Source organism: Lolium rigidum, chromosome 7 (genome assembly GCF_022539505.1).
Source record: "Lolium rigidum isolate FL_2022 chromosome 7, APGP_CSIRO_Lrig_0.1, whole genome shotgun sequence".
Lineage (NCBI taxonomy): Eukaryota > Viridiplantae > Streptophyta > Magnoliopsida > Poales > Poaceae > Lolium > Lolium rigidum.
The window spans coordinates 343,691,544-343,708,420 of record NC_061514.1 but is presented as its reverse complement, the minus strand read 5'-3'; positions in this window follow the sequence as shown (position 1 = coordinate 343,708,420).

The following is a 16,877-nucleotide window of genomic DNA, read 5'->3' as shown; positions in this document are numbered from 1 at the left end:
CGCTGGTACGTAGCACTTCTGCTCCGGTGCTCCTCCCCTGGAAAAATGTTGGGTGTGTCAAACACAACAACGATGAAGATCTTTCCATACTTATTCATAAGTGGGGGTATGATTGTAATTTTGGTGTAGGTCCATCGTCCGTACAACCTTGTATATGCCCATATGGCCCGCATTGTGTTGTACCTCGTTTTTGTACGTATCTACAGTCACGTGCGTTTGCCGAAATAGAAAGACCCTATAAAGATCTTACTCACGTGACCTCTTTTTTTTCTTACGCAACATACACATACTGTATCAATATAGACGGGTATACATGAACTAGATATGAGTTTCGGCGGACCCAACACACACAAAAAAAACAACTACAGCCCTTCAACTTCATTTAGGGGGAGCACCGGAGCATCCCTCGGTACGTAGGCTGAGCCGTCGAGGGAGCTAGCCACTGCCAGTACTACTTATTACTACACAACAGTAGATTAGATAATCACCGATGAGTTCTTGACGAGGAAGCGGCCGCCTTCTTCTTGAGCTCGACGCGACGAGGCCGGTCAGAGCTCCAAGCGCGGCGCGCGAAGCGGCCGGTGAAGCACGCGCGCGCACCAGTCCAGCGCACGCACGCACCAGTCGTTGAAGAAGACCTCGAGCGCGGGGCGCGCCCAGACGGGCGGATGCGCTCCGATCACGATACCGATGAGGAAGCCCGAGATGAAGAACTTGGCGAGCAGCGCGAACTCCTCGTCGTGGTTCATGCCTGATCTCCTGGGGTGGGGGAGGAACTTGGCAGCTGGAAGGGCGCTCTATCTGACAACCGGAGGAGGAAGTGGATGGATGCTGCTGAATGCTGAAGGATTGCGTCGAGTGATCTCAGATATCGTGTGCGCTCCCACCTATCTTTGCGTTCTCTCGAGACTAGAGTTAAGACAGGGCAGAAGTGGCAATGTTAGGGGGGATGATAGCTGATGAAAATAGCAAACCTCTCTGTTCTTGTCGAAAAAATGGGGTGCGTGAGACAGTAGGAGAGCTCTAAAAGAGAATGCTTGAGAGAGGAGGAGATCCAAGTTGTGAATGCTAGATGAGGGACGAATGGTGAATTCTTGAGGAAGGCACCGATCAATTTCAGATATCCTGGGCGCACCCGCCTATCGATTGCCTTCTCAGGAGCCATTTCAGAGTAAAAAAGCGGCAATGCTAGGAGGACAGCTGCTGAAAATGGTACGAACCTCTCTGTTCTTGTCGAAAAAGTGAAGGTGCGTGAGACGGGAAGAGAGCTCGAAAAGAGAATGCTTGAGAGAGCGACATCCACACAAGAGGATGCTCAACTGTGGCTCGTCGTCATGCCCCACTCGTGTGAATTGCTGGTCTTAGTGAGTGGCAAATTGTAGAATGGAGACTATACAAGTAACTAAGTGAGTGGCTGGACGTACGGGTCTGTATGACTGTATCTGTACCATGACTTGATGCTTCTCTGTTGAGTTGGGTTGTTACAGTTTCATGGGGGAATGTTTGATTTCTCGCTCTGAACTGAGAAAATCGAATGACTGATGTGAACATAATTGAACGGTTATGTACTGGATTGACCATTGATTTTGAGGTTTTGAGGGAAGTCTGATGAGGTATATTGGGATGGGTGGGTGTGTATTCTTCGAAGGAAACGCAGCAAACGAAGTTGCTCAAACATAGGCCTTACGAAAGAGGGGGCTGCTATAAGCCGACCTGGTCAGCTCGGGCGATCCCTATTCGCTGCTCATTGCGGGAGCGATTCGCTCCCACCTGAAACGGCGGACGGGGTGGGCTGACCCATTAGCAGCAGCGGTATGTTTTTTCTCAGGTTTATTTCGGCTTTAGGTGGTTTTTCTATGGTTGCTCTTGTTTTTGTTCTGGTTTTCGGTTTTTCGTGGTTTTCTGATTTTTCTGACCAGTTTTTGAACTTTTTTTCCAATCTTGAATTTTAAACTTTTTCGAACTTTTTAAATCCAAACACTTCATTTTTTGAACTGTTTTCGAATTTTGAACAGTTTTAATTTTCAACTTTTTTATATTACAACAATTTTTAGATCTGAACATTTTGAAATTATAACATTTTCAGATTCAAATATTTATAAAGTTCACACATTTTTTTAGAATTGAACTTTTTTAATTGGAACATTTTTAGATTTGAACATTTTTTTAAATTTGAACATTGTCCAAATTTAAACATTTTTTAAATTTAAATATTTTTTAGATTCGAACAATTTTTAAATGTGAACATTTTTATATCCAAACTTTTTCAGATTTAAATATTTTTTACAATCAAACTAAAACAAGATTGGAAAATTTTGAACATTTTTAAAAATATTTTTTAAATTGAAATATTTTTCAAATATGAACCTTTTCGAAATCCGAATATTTTTCATGTAAAACCTCCAGAAAACTGGAGCAGAACAGATAGAAAACCTCTAGAAAATCGGAGCAGAACTGATACTAACGATACCAGCCAGCCAGCGTTCGACTCTACGACCGAAGTAAGCTCGCAAGAACAAATGGGCCCGGCCCAGTACTAGGTCTTTCAGGCGGAGCGCCAGGTACGAATCGCCGAGGGCGCTGAATAGGGGCTCCCGTCAGCTCGTGCGGGGGTGCCGCACACCCCAGCGACCAGGTCGGGTAGGATGGGCCCTGGCCCATTATGCCCTGGTACGATTTTTTCCTTTTTCTGTTTCTTTTCTATTACTACTATTTTCTTTTTCAGAATCTAACATTTTTTTAGAAATATATTTCCCGAAATTCTTTCAAAATATGAATATTTTAAAATTTGAATAGTTTTAAAATTTGAATAATTTCAAGATTTGAACAGTTTTGAAAATGAACAGTTTTATATTTTGAACATATTTGGAAAATTATATTATTTTCAAAATTTGAACAATTTTAAAAGTCGAACAATTTTTAGACCTTAAAAGTTTTAAAATTTGAACGGATTTTAAAATCTGAATAATTGGAAAAAATAAAAATTTGAACCTTTTTTACGCGACCAAATTTCAAATTTGAACATTTTTTAAATTTGAACAATTTTCAACTTTGAAATTTTAAAAATTACGAAAAAATTAAATTAGAGACCTATTTTTATCATTTGTTTGAATTTCAATAATTTTCAAGTCTTATATAAAAAAGAAACAGAAATAAATTAACTGAATAGAAAAAATGATTCAAAGAAAAAAAAAACGGTTAACACCTAAACTGGGCCGGCCTGTACCGTGCGTGGTACGCGCCGACCTGATCGGTGTATAGGAGGACGGCCCGAAAGAGGGCCCAATGCTGCCACAGGTGCTCTCTTGAGCAACCGGATGCCCGGCGTGCTAATTTATGGGCCTCTGTTCTGCTGGCGTCGTATATGCAGCATCAAGCGTAAATTCGTGAGTCGCCGCATATACCCCTGTCCAGCAATGGGCTCGGGCCATATGAGTTAGATTGTTCCCCGTTAAATAGTTTACTTCTTTTTTACTGTTTCGCCCGTTTGCAAGCGAATGAGTCCCCCGTCGCCTACCGCAATTCCTATACGCCGCCTATTGCGGCCCCGATCGCTAGCGCCGCGTACCCCTCTCAGGCTTCCGCTGCTGTAGTGGGCCTGGCCCGGTTAAGCTGTCGCTTTCTGCTACTCTTTTGTTTTCTTTATTTTTTGGTATTATTATTATACTACGCTTACCCTATGTCCAGTTCTCTTTCTGCTACTTTTCTGTTCTCCTTAAGTTCAGTTTTGAAGTGGACGCACATTCTGGTTACCTCCCCAGGTTTTCTTGGTTACGTTTTTTTTCTTTTATTTTTTTCTATTTAGTTTTTCTATTTATTTTCCATTTTTATTTATCTTTTATGATATTTAAAAAATGTATATATTTTAAAATTGTTCTGAATTTGGAAAACGTTTAGATTTTGAAAATCGTTCGGATTTTAAAAATGTTCATAGTAGTCTTTTTGAAAAATCGTTCAAACTTGAAAATTGTTCACATTTTAAAATTGTTTAACTTTGAAAACATTCATATTTAAAAAATTATTCGTGAGATTAAAAATTGTTCAACGATAAAAGAAAAATGTTCACGATGTTTTAAATTTTGTTCACATATTCCAAAAAATAGGTTAATGAATTTATAAAAATGTTTACGTGATTAAAAGTTTTTTCATGGATGTTCGAAAATAGGTTAACAATTTCAAAAAAACATTCACCATGTTTAAAATTTTGTTCATGGATTCTGAAATAGGCTAATGGATTTATAAAAATGTTCACTCTGTTAAAAGAAAATGTTCATGTACTCTGAAAATAGATTAATGAATTTTATAAAAAAAGTTCATGTGATTAAAATAAATTGTTCATGGAGACCAGAAAATAGGTTAACGAATTATAAAATTGTTCACGAGGTTTAAAATATAATTTCACATAATTCTAAAAAGGGTGTCGAAATTTTTTTATGTTGCTTTCATAAAATGTTTACAAGGTTTAATATATTATCATTGGTTGAAGAAAATGCATTCACGGATTCGGAAAAATTTCACATGTTCCGAAAATGTATTGATGGTTTGGAAAAAAAATGTTCGTGTTTTTACAAAATATTCATGGGTTTGAAAAAATTATACTGTGATAAAAAATAAAATCAGAATAAAATACTTTTTATAATAATAAAACATGTAAAAGTATTTGGCAAAAAATAAAATACTAAACAGGTTTTAAAAAAACTAGTCGAAAGCCATCAGCAATTAGCAGAAACCCAGAACCGGAAAGCAACGTAGAAGCACAAACACGATTACACGAGCTAGTCAGCAAAGTATTGAAATATATGGGCCTGGCCCATCTCGCGGTCGCTTCAGGCGGCGCGACGTGCACACGCCGCAAAGGGCGGTGACTAGGAGCTCCCGTCGCCTGCTGCTTTCACAGGTTCGTATCCTTGTGCTGCTTTGTACTAGTCGACTGGTTCACAACAGTTCTTCAGCTGGACTAATTAAGAAATGTAATTGGCCAATAAAACAGGCACTTTTATATTTTTATTTTATTTTTTCGTTTGCATTCTTCTATTTTCGACAGTTTATTCTAATGTACATTTGTTGTACCATCCACATTTTTTATCCTGTCAAATACTTTTCCAATACATGAACATATATATTATCTTGTTTGACGACTGCGTCGGGAACGCTTCAGGATTAGTAGCTGCCGAGAGCACTGTATCTCTTGTTATGATTAACTCCAATGTTTCCTATATGAAAAAAAAGCTACACAGCGGTGGCCACGCGCTAATCTTACAACTGACAAAGGTAACTCTTGGTACAACATTATCTCTAGTATTTTTTAGATTTCGATTTTTTAATGTATTTTGCTTGTATTCATTTATAAAAGTGAGCTTATTTATTAGAAAATTGTTTCGTAACCTTTATAGAAATACTGTGAAGTTTTTTCGAACAGTAAAGATTTTTCGAATCTCATGAAGTATTTTTGTTAACCTTGTGGAATTATTGTTTGACCAGCGTGAACAATTCTCAAAGCGTTGACCATTTTTGAAACATGTGAAATTATTTAATACCCCAAATGAAAGTATTTTTGAATCCATGAACATTTTTTCTAAACATCATGTACCTTTTTTTGTGGAAATGTGAATATTTATTGAATCTGGTCAAACTATTTATTTAACTCCTTGATCTTTTTTCAAACATCATAAAACTTCATTTTGAATCGTGAACATTTTGGGAACCCAAGTTATTTTTTTAACCTCATGAACATGTTTTTTTTGAAACATCATGCACTTTTTTTTAATCGATGAACACTTTTTTTTCTAGAACCATGAATATTTTTTGAACATATTACTTTCCCGAATGCGGGAACATACTTTTAAGAACCATGAATATTTTTCAGAACACTTGATTTTTCTAAATCCAGGAACGTACATTTTTGAACCCATGAATAATTATTTAAACCTTCTGAACCTTTTTCAAACTATGTGAACATATTTCTTTAAACCCTTGAATATATTTTTGAACCTAATGAATATATTTCTGAAATTATGAATGTTTTTTAAACCTATGAACGTGCTTTTTAAACCTATAAACATTTTTATCATACTTTATTTTGAACCAATGAACACTATTTTGAACCAAAGAAAAAAATCTGCAAAATTATATATTTTCTGAAAGTAAGAACAACTTTTAGAATACATATACATATTTTATTTGAACCCGTGAACATTGTTTGGACCGAGAACATTTTATTGAGTTGTGAATAATTTTTTGTGCGAACCGTGAATATATTGTTTGAATACGTAAACGTATGTTTTTTAACCTTTGAACACTGTTTGGACTTCATGTTAATTTATATAAACATAAATACATTTATCAACGTTTAAGAACATTTTTATATGTTCACATGTCTCTAGAAAATATTCATGTACCCCTGAGCAAGGTGCCATCAGGCGTTCAACAGGCAGTCTCACTATCGGGCATGAGTTTCCCGAAGATGAAATTGTATACTCCCTTTGGTCGGAAGGCGGCGTGGGGGAGGAAGGGGACACTGGGTGGGACCTTTCAGTAGCGAATTTCCCATACAGATAGATGCATCAGACACTTCCTTCAATTTCACCATGAGATTTGAGATGCAATGACTCACCAACAACTTTAACAAGATCTCACTCAGGAATGGTGGAAGTGGAGTGGTCAACAAAATGAATGATTGAGATGTTCGGCTTCTATGAACTTTGTGATTTGCTTCATTAGAATTGTGTTTTATCAATGAACATTGTGTTGTAGTATATTTCCTGTTTTTTGGATTTTATTTTTGTTTGATATAAATTTATTATTGAATGATTTGGACTACATATGCATAATTAGAAGTTTTAGCAATCCGGTTATAATAAGCGTGGAAAGCCTAGATTGCTAAACCCTCTCTCTTCTTTTCCTATAACCGGTTGGACCGAGGTGCGATGCAATGTTGTGTTGAGGCCGACTATTTTTTGCCGTGCACAAAATTCATGCTACAGGAACTGTAATAAAGCGAAGCACACTCTCTCTCTTGTTGTCCGAGTTTCCAGACGCCACATTATTACATTAGGCCATGTCCGATTAATCCCCACCCCAAGTATATTGAAGTGTATTAGGGAAAAATTAAATTAAATGGAATTTAATACTCCTCAATACACTTCAATGAAAAGGGGAAATACCCCTTGTTTTGTAGTGACCGAGGTTTGGTTTGTGGTATCAGGTTTTTTCCCCATAGTGGATTCTATCCACAGCTGCACCAACTCGATTCCTTCTCCCTACTCCTTTTCTTCGTTGTATTTACTTCCCAACATGGTATTTCCGTTGAATGCAATGAAAAGGGGTGGAAGCCCGGTTGAAAAAAAAAGATGCATGATGCCTGGACTGATGGCGCCATTAGTCAAAGATCTGCCTCCACCTAACTAAAGTTCGGTTCTCTAGCAGCTTCTGCACGGCTACTTCTTCATTTCCAGATGTGCAAATTCAAGCGTGCACCCTTTTCAACTCGGCGTGCGTGTCACTCTGCGATCGAGTTCCAAAATTCCAAGCCGGCCTAATCAAGGCTTAAGCAAGTACTTAGTGCCTTCTAGAGCACACTGTTGCTGCCACTTGCATCAAGCATTCCTCACACGAAATGTTTATATTGGAATAAAGTGCTCAAGCAGCCGGCCTAGCTAGCTAAGCACGTTCTGATACGATTTGTCAATGTTTTCGAACTTCGAGGCGTGCAAATCAGCAATTAGCATGAGCATATAATCCCTGCGATAGAGGAAACATGAGCGAAGAATCAAGGCGTAAAGTTGTGATCTCGTTCCATCACTTTAAAGATGCTAATTTGAGAGGTCGATAGGTGTTTAACTAGCTTGATGCTTGGTCGTCAATTCTAGACATTCACGTAAACATGCATGCTTTTGGAACATAGAGAGCAACCAGGAGATCTCTCTCGATTCTCAGTCGATATGCATGTGTGAGAGAGGACAGATGTACCTAGGAAATCACCGGTAAAAATGTCAGCATCATCTATTCGTCACGTGAAGTAGCTCAATATGCCCCTTCACCTACTAGACAATACAATGTACTAGATGCCTAGGGGACCGTATCGATTACATATGATCGGATCAGATCGTAGAAAGTGTATATCACTGCCTTAAAGTTACAAAAATCACATCTTCTTTCACCTGAGAAAAATATGTTAAGTTCAATCAGTGCATGATGCTTGCATTGATACCCATATCTACCTCTCATGTGTACTCCTACATTATTATTGAATGGCATAATCTTCTTCCATATGTACAATACCGTATAACCGACCGTCGTGTTGTATGCACTATTACTAAAGAGAACCATATCTCAAGCTGCCTAAGAAGTCTCTATGCCTGCCACAGACTCGCAATTTTTTCAGATAAAGAGCATATATCAATATCGTGGAGATACCAATTACAACCAGGCTCTGCAACAATGTTATGCCCTAATGGCGTAAATGATGCACACAACCGAAAAAAATAGAAGAATTACAAAAAAAAATCTCACTACAGTGATCCATTTCTTGAAACAGCAACACTGACAGCACCAAGACAACACCAAGAAAGAAACAGTGCACAAACGTTGCCATCGCCCGATCATAGATCTTAGGTTTTCACCCTGAAGAAAGTCCCCACTCTCAAAACAATGCCTTCAATAAGAACATTGCCAGGCCAACTAATTAGGGTCAGATCTTAGATTTTCACCCTAAAAGATACGACTCTGAACTTCTGTGCAGTCGCCCCCACATACATGTCGTTGTTTCAAGTTACGAAGCACCAAGTCAATTCTACATCACCACCAAGATCCGACCACCATTGCTATTCCGCTGATCTCGACTTTCATGACCTTCTCCGCCAACACCATGGAGAGAAAACAAGCTCCATTATATTAACAACCAGCAAAGCTTTGAAGCGCCCCCTCTGAAGCCAAACGGTCAGATAAAAAAACATGAGTGTGCACGACTGAAAGCACCCAATCCAGCAATCTTCAGGTATTATCCGCAAAATGAATTTTGCGGCAGGGTCTTCCGAAACGCGACAATTCATCCAGACTGATGGGAACAAGCATCAGACAGATCTTCAACTTGGTGTGAGAAGAATCCGAGGACCGCCGCCTTTATTCAGCATTGGGACTTTCGTGATAGACAATTAAAGGAACATTTGTTGCGGAATGGAGAGGTTGATACATGCCATGACAAGAATTGACCATTCGTAATGTATCGAACTATAGACTAACTATACCTACTGGTATGAGATTAGCGTATAAGCAACTGCAAACCTAAGAACTTGCTACCATAAATTCAGAAGAGAAGGAAGCGATATCTTACAAGGTAAGTCTAACCAGTTCAATTAAAAAGGCCGATTTCGTGGAACGGACTATCTAAGAAATTTAATTCAACACCTACTCTCCGGTGACCTTTTTATTTTAGACACATGGGGTCCCTCAATATTTTTTTGTGTTTTTAATACTAGGTTGACTAGGATTAAACCCAAGATGTAGTAGGTTTGATACTATGTTTTACGTGACCTTTACTGTTGAATCTTTATAATGGAGACCGCAAATATTTTTTTTGACACCGTGTTGGCTAAGATTTGATACATGATCGTTGTGGCTCTCATACAGTGTGAAATTGCATACTCTAGCTAGTTCAACCAACATACCGATCTTATGAAAAAGTCTAGGCAATTATATTCAACAAGTTTCACTTGATATGCATGAGATACTCTTAATTACTTTTCAACATCCTTCAATACAGAGTAAACTCTGGATGTGGTCTATAGGAAGAAAAAGAAGAAACTAGGAAGTGAAGTAATTAAATTAACTAGAATTCTCTAGGTTAGGTATAGTAAGTTTCTTGCTTGAATTTAATTATGCCTAGTCCTAATAGATATCCTTTTCCTTCTATACTTTTGCAGCGGGCCAGAGGAGAGCCAGAAGACTAATTCCTTAAAGATGCTACAAGCAAGTTGGTGGTTCAAGTGACAAAACAAAACGCTTTAGGTACAGCCATGCCAGTTGTTGGAACCTGGAACAAGGAAAGCATTAGCTCCACTCATCCTCATTGTTCTTCTGCATGCTTGCCTGAAGATTGGTGTCTTGCTCGCAGTACTGCCAAGTAGTGCAAGGAGGCCATGGTGACTTCTCCAACTCCATTTGTCTGTCCGTTTGCAAAGATACGAAATTGGGAATATTTAGATAGTTGTCACGACACTCACTAGGTACAACGTGAGTGTGTATGCACTTGTAATTTAATGCCGGCATCTTGATCGATCGACCTACATATGTACTGGTGTTATGTACACAAATATCTAGATGCATGGACGATTTCCCTTTATTATAGGAGACATACTATAATGGACTTGCACTGCCACTCGGATATGGCCTTCGCAGTTGGATTAACAAAGCGGGGGCAAAAGAAAAAGAAAAACTTGTTGTGTAAGGGTTTATAGTTGGCGGTTTGCCGCTAGAGGTGCCTACGTAACTTTCAAAGTAAGTTCCAGAGATGTGCCGAATGTGGGCAGATTTATTTTGGCGACCCCTACACAAGAAAATTAGTTGCCGATCTAGGTCGTAATATCAACCAAATTTCTTGTTGTTCTATTTTTTAAAATCTTAGGTAGTAGTCTGTCGACATGTTTGATTTTGTTAATTTAAAACTAGCACAGCCCAAATGCGAGGGGATCATCTTTAGTGGTTTAGGATGGTAGAGAAATAAAGATATGTTCCAATGAGAATCACATTATTTTCATATATGTGTTAAGACACATATATAATTTTGCAACTATAATTATGGCTTCAACCATGGTAAACAAAGTATCACATATGCGAGTATCATAATTATCTTACATTTGTAGGCGAATGGGGACATCAGTGGTGACAAAGCCATGTGTGTCGTTTCAAAGTGATAGTTAAAGAAGTAGATAAAACTATAAATTTACGTGATGTTATATTTCAGTCGAATGGCATTTAATTTCCATATCTCATGATAAGTCGGTGCTAAATTAAACATACTCAACCACGTTCTAGCTTGTAGCTAGTGTATATACATACATTTCCTTTTTAACCTGATATATCTCTAGCTAGACAAGTTCGGCATATATAAGCTGCTACTTTCTCTACTCAATCTACAATTGTCTTCCCACTCTTTAGTGGTGTATCTATTTTTACCATGTGTTTAATGTACAAACGTGCAGCTCAAATGGCTGGCCCGGGCTGCCTAGCAAGCGGGAAATATATTTGCTTGCTTTGTCGTGTTTTTTTGGGATTGTTAGTTCACAATTTTGGCAAAGAAAAATTAATCCGAGTCAACTTTGTAAGGCTCTTATCAACCTCCAACCTTTTCCATAAGTCAAAAAGTATTTATTAACTATGAAGTACGTTAATCTCAAATTCCCACTTTGCACACTGCATTTGATTATCTTTTTTTTGTCAATTGAATCTTGATTATGTTATAATTGTACGACTTCCACGTATATGTTTTGTTCTAATGGTGCCTTCATATATAAGGTATATGATCCAAACTATATATCAGTTCAAATTATATACTCCCCGTCCATAAAAAAATGTCTTAATTTTTTAAATATAGTATCTAGATATATTTAAATATAGACGTATCTAAGACATTTTTACTGGGACCGAGGGAGCAGTTGAAAATTATTTAAACATGCATGTTAGGCACTCAGGCTATTTTTTCCAGTTTTTAATCAGGCTGACCCGGTCGAAAATCATTCATCTAATTGATCGCGGGAGCACGCACGTAAAATACTTGACTTGTTTGAAGCTAATATAAAATTGTTCAAATTGGAAAAATAATATCTGCCGGAATGGTGACGCACACAAAGTAGTACAAGATCTTCATAGACAGACATGATTAGCATCGTTGCCGTAATATTTTGTTATTTCTTTGTAGGCTTAAGGGCATTTGTACGTGACATGTTTAGAATCTGAAACTGCTAGCACAAACATTGTATAACTTCGCACATGGTAATCGAATCATAACTGAATCGTAGGACATGTTTTACTCCGTTTCACTAGAGTTCTAATCTTGTACGTCAAGTCCGTCGTGCCATATGAAGTTGAAGGACGTGGCCTTCCATACCACGATTAATATTTTTTATTAAACAAAATCTATCTATCAATCCGTTTAATTGCGTACACAGTTTTTTTTCTTGAAAATCTATCTAACAGAACACGTGTGTGTGCCCATATGCATGGCTGTTACATGCCATGAGTTTACTTTTGTACACACAAATTGTTGTATGTAACAGTTTTTATCTTTTAATCTCAGATGTTAAGACAAAAATCACTAGTTCATATTTTTTAGCGTATGTGGATTAACCTGGTGTCTTAAAAAACTCCCTTATTTTGCTTTTAGTATATAATAGATTTATCAACTTGAATTATTGTTTTTATCTTCGTGGTACCGCAAGTGAGGCTTTTCTTGATAAGCTAATAGCTCAGCCAGTTCACAACGATGAGCCATCCGCGAAAAGCATGCTACAATCAGTTCTTAACGATGAGCCATCCGCGAAAAGCATCCTAATTTCTCTGGAGGCTTTGCAATACCGTTCGGACGCCTTCTTTTTGCCATTTCCTTGTCCAAGCTCGCGCACTAGCTAATATATTCCCTCGCCGAGGTTGTGTGCTCTAGCTAGTTAGTGGTTTTCGATGGAATTATTTTTTGCTAAAGTGCTCAAATAAAGAGTAGTATCCATCTAGCTGCTAGTGTGAGAGCTTTTTCACCGCCTTTTAAAACTTGAATGCAGTGCACACCCCATTTATGTATGTGGCTACTTTCAAGAGTCCCACTCCCACAGAATTTAGCCTCACCGAAGTGATCATGTACACAATGAGGATTTACGATGGTATAGTATACTAGCTCTTGATAGAGCAGATAGGGAGAGAAGCCTAATCATAAGATCTGGTCACAATCGGGCCAAAAGTAGAACCAAACTGGACTAGTGGAGAGTCTGCCAGAGCAAATCAAAAACTATCGTTGTCACCTAAAAAAGCAGAAGAAAAGGAAACACACGGCCAAGATCGATTGCAATTCGATCTACCATAGATATATAATGGTCTTCAAAGAGAGGACTCAATCGCTAGGTGCAGCTAGTGTGCATGCGTGCCTGCACAATCGGACAATGCAGATTTGTTTCCAAATATGCATCCAGCCTGTGCTGGCGCGATTGCCTCCCGTTTTCCAAGGCGGCCAGACAAAAAGTTGCAATCTGACTTTATATTTTGCTGAGGAAGAGCAGCTTGGTCGTTTATAAGAATTTGGGAACTCTGTAACAAAAAATCAGAGCGTGGACACACTTTGCGGATGTGGTTTATCGGCATTCCGTTGCACTTCATTAAGATCTGAACAAGAGTTTTTTTTAAAAAAAATGGAGGCAAAAGCTTTGCCCCAATCTATTAATTGAGAAGAAATTTACCTAGTTAATTAACGAAAAATCGGGTAAAAACCGCGTTACACAAAACCACAAGCCAACAACATCCAACGACTTTCCGACCAACTACACAAAACAACAAACTCAAGGAACCTACTTCAACCGCGAGAAATGCAACAACCCAAAATAGGTCAATCATGTAGTCATGCTTCTCCTTCTTATTTTGCTCATCTTGAGTGACCTCTCCACCTTTCTAATTATGTCATTTGAAACCATTCCTGCCAAGACGCAAACGATCTCCTTGCCATATCCCGGGCTAACTGCCTCGGACTTAAAGGTGTTAATACTTAGTTGGGCATGTGAGCTAGCTTTGTCTTCACACAAATACAGACTATGCGCATTCAAATTTCATGATCAATTAGAAACTCATGATATCAATGTGTTTAAGGTTGCATCACAAAGGTGCCAAAAGGTACGTAGTGTGCTATTTAAATGCAACCGTATCTTCCCATATTGCAGCAGGAATCGATCGATGTGCTGGAACCAAATCAAATCTACCTGATCATTTCAATAATTATTTGGCCAACTCGTATGGAACAAAAGACCAAAACATGGCACTAGATACCGCAATCTAGAGACAGAATTGATTAAGCAAACACTCGCTCGTGACACCCTCACTTAGTGCCGTCCTGGTGAAATTTATGCCCAGATTTTTGTCATCTACATGTTAATTTCATGCCCATAACCGTATCCAGCATATACAAAATATAGCTAGCTAGCAAGAATCGATCTGTGTGCTACCTGAATCAAATAAATCAATATGTATGTATATTCGTTGGATTTATCATACCGGCCGAAACAGAAAGATTGCGCATATCTGACCGGTTGATTTGCAAGCTAGACACGCGAAAACAACTAATAGTCTAATGCCGGCCAGACTGTTCATGCAGAGTTGTAGACTATATTCAGTGTCTTAATATATATACAATCATTTTTATGTCACAAATAAATGATTAATCATGCAGCCGACCTGACTGTGGCTAGCAACAGAAAATCCTGAAATCAGCCAAAGGTCAGCTAACAGTCGCATCTTCCCATATCACGCCCAATCACCAAACCTAGTCACATTGCATTATTTTTTTGCTTTTGTTTGGCAGCAATCTAGCTAGCTCTCTCTCTCTTTTATAAGAAATCAGAATTCGCGATCGCATGCTTTTGCCACAGTACTTTAACCGGACAGGCAGGCAACCCTACCAGTGCAAATTTGATATACTTAGATAATTGATCATTAAACCATAGCATGTACTAGCAGTAATGCACTTCCAACAGAAACCACTACAGATTGCAAAGCTTGTTCAAAGAAATATAATTCGAAAGTGACATCTTCGAGAAATACGTACGTCACCGACATGTTGACCCTGCAAATTTCTGCAAAGAGGTTAACTAAACTTCTAGTGCAAAGTAGGATATTATTTGATTGATTAAACCAGTTGTTATTGCCGCTTAGCAGATGGACTGGCTTCAAGGGAGGAAGCTTCCATGCATCTTACGCCTAGAAAACGCCATGCAAGTACACGGGTACGTACCCAAACGATATATATAGCGAAGCAATCTATATGGATCGATGATGTTCATGTAACGCGAGGCAACATTCAAGTGGCTGGATGTTTTTAAGTAATTGCCGCCACGTATGATTGACTTGGATCCATGACTACGGATCGACTGTGCCATCGGGCTTTTCTCTCCTTGTCCCTGTCCTCCGACCCCTTGAAAAAGTGCTATGATACAAGGTATCGATCATATATATACACAAATAATAAGCTGGCGCACTGACATGTACTTGACCTGGCACGAACATATATATACACAAATAATTTTCGTAGTACTAACTGATAGTTCAGTTTTGCACCATGCATGTGCTTGACGTAGACATGATAGTGTTGAAATATTGGGTCCACATCTGGTGGCCCATAATAGATTTCAGATTTTCCCTATAAATCTCAAAGCCCACTTAGTGGCAGCCTTGTGAGTTTGAGCCCAAGTTGGTGGCAGCTCACTAGGGAGTGGCAAGAGGTGGGAAGTTTAGTCCCACATGGAAAGTTGGGAGGAAGTTAGACCACCTTATAAGGTGGGTTGTTCCACCACTAGTAAGTGAGTGAGAAAAGGAGTGCTACACGCGCGCGCTCCTCCTCCTCCTCCTCGCTCGTCTCGACTCGACACGTCACGGCGCGCGCGCCGCGCTCGTGTTGAGTGGATTGAGCCTCGAGCCGAGACTTTCCTTAGTCGGTTCGGGTCGCTCCCGGATCGTGGGCTATCTGTAACCGACTCGAAACGTTCGTGCGACGTGGGCGTGGCCCACGTTGCCTAGGGTTTCCCGAGCCTATATAATCTCTTGCCCGGCTACCGCAGAAATACATCCAATACACGAGTTAGGGTTTCCACCTCTCTCTGCTTGCGCCGCCATCGTAGCCTACTCCATCCCATCAACCGACGTGCATCGACGAACGGGAGAGCAGGTCTCCGGAACCGCTCGTCCTTGCGATCCTGTACGGGAGAGGGCGAATTAGGTTTTTGGGAAGCGCTCTGCGCGACTGCTCAAGCTCTTCATCACGGGTCGCCTTCCGTCCAAGTCGGGCGGTGCTGCCTACCGTCGTCTTCAACGTCGTCTACTTCGACCCGTCGTCCCCATCGTCAACAACGTTGTCATCAACAACGTTACTGCTGCGACATCATCTGCTACACCTCCACCGCCACCTCCACCAGATCGGTACGTGCGACATATCTCGATCTGTTTAGCGATGGATGCTTTACCGTTTGCGCTGCTGCTACTCATGTTGATTAATGCATCTAGTATGTTTGAGTTTCACATGTTAGTAGTTGCTGCCATCATGTTTTATATTCTGGAATTAATCATGGAAATTGTGCCTAATTATCCAACAGATAGTGGGCTAACACTAGCATGTTAAATGACGCTAACAGAACAAGTACACAAATTTAAACACATAAACGGCTAAGATAACTCGACACCCCTTCATAATTAAGGGCATGCTCGCGTTAAAAAACCTATACAGGTATACATAGCCCTAAAACCCGCTTGGCCTAACTTATTTGTACGAATATATATTGTATGTATATGTAGGAGTAGTATGTATGTATGCCATTGTCGGCTCATCGACGACGACTTTGGCGATGGAGGTTCACTAGTAGAAAATGGATCTTTCGTTTGGAGCTGTAAGGAGCATTAGTCCCGGCCCAGATGAAGCTTTAGACTACTTTAAAATTTATAAGGCCGAAGTTGAAAATCAACTAGAGAGAAAGATCAAGCGTCTTAGGTCGGATCGTGGTGGCGAGTATTTTCCTAAAATCTTTGATGAATTCTGTGAGGAACATGGTATTATTCATGAGAGGACGCCTCCCTATTCGCCCCAATCAAACGGGGTTGCCGAGAGGAAAAACCGCACGCCGACCGACTTGGTGAATTCC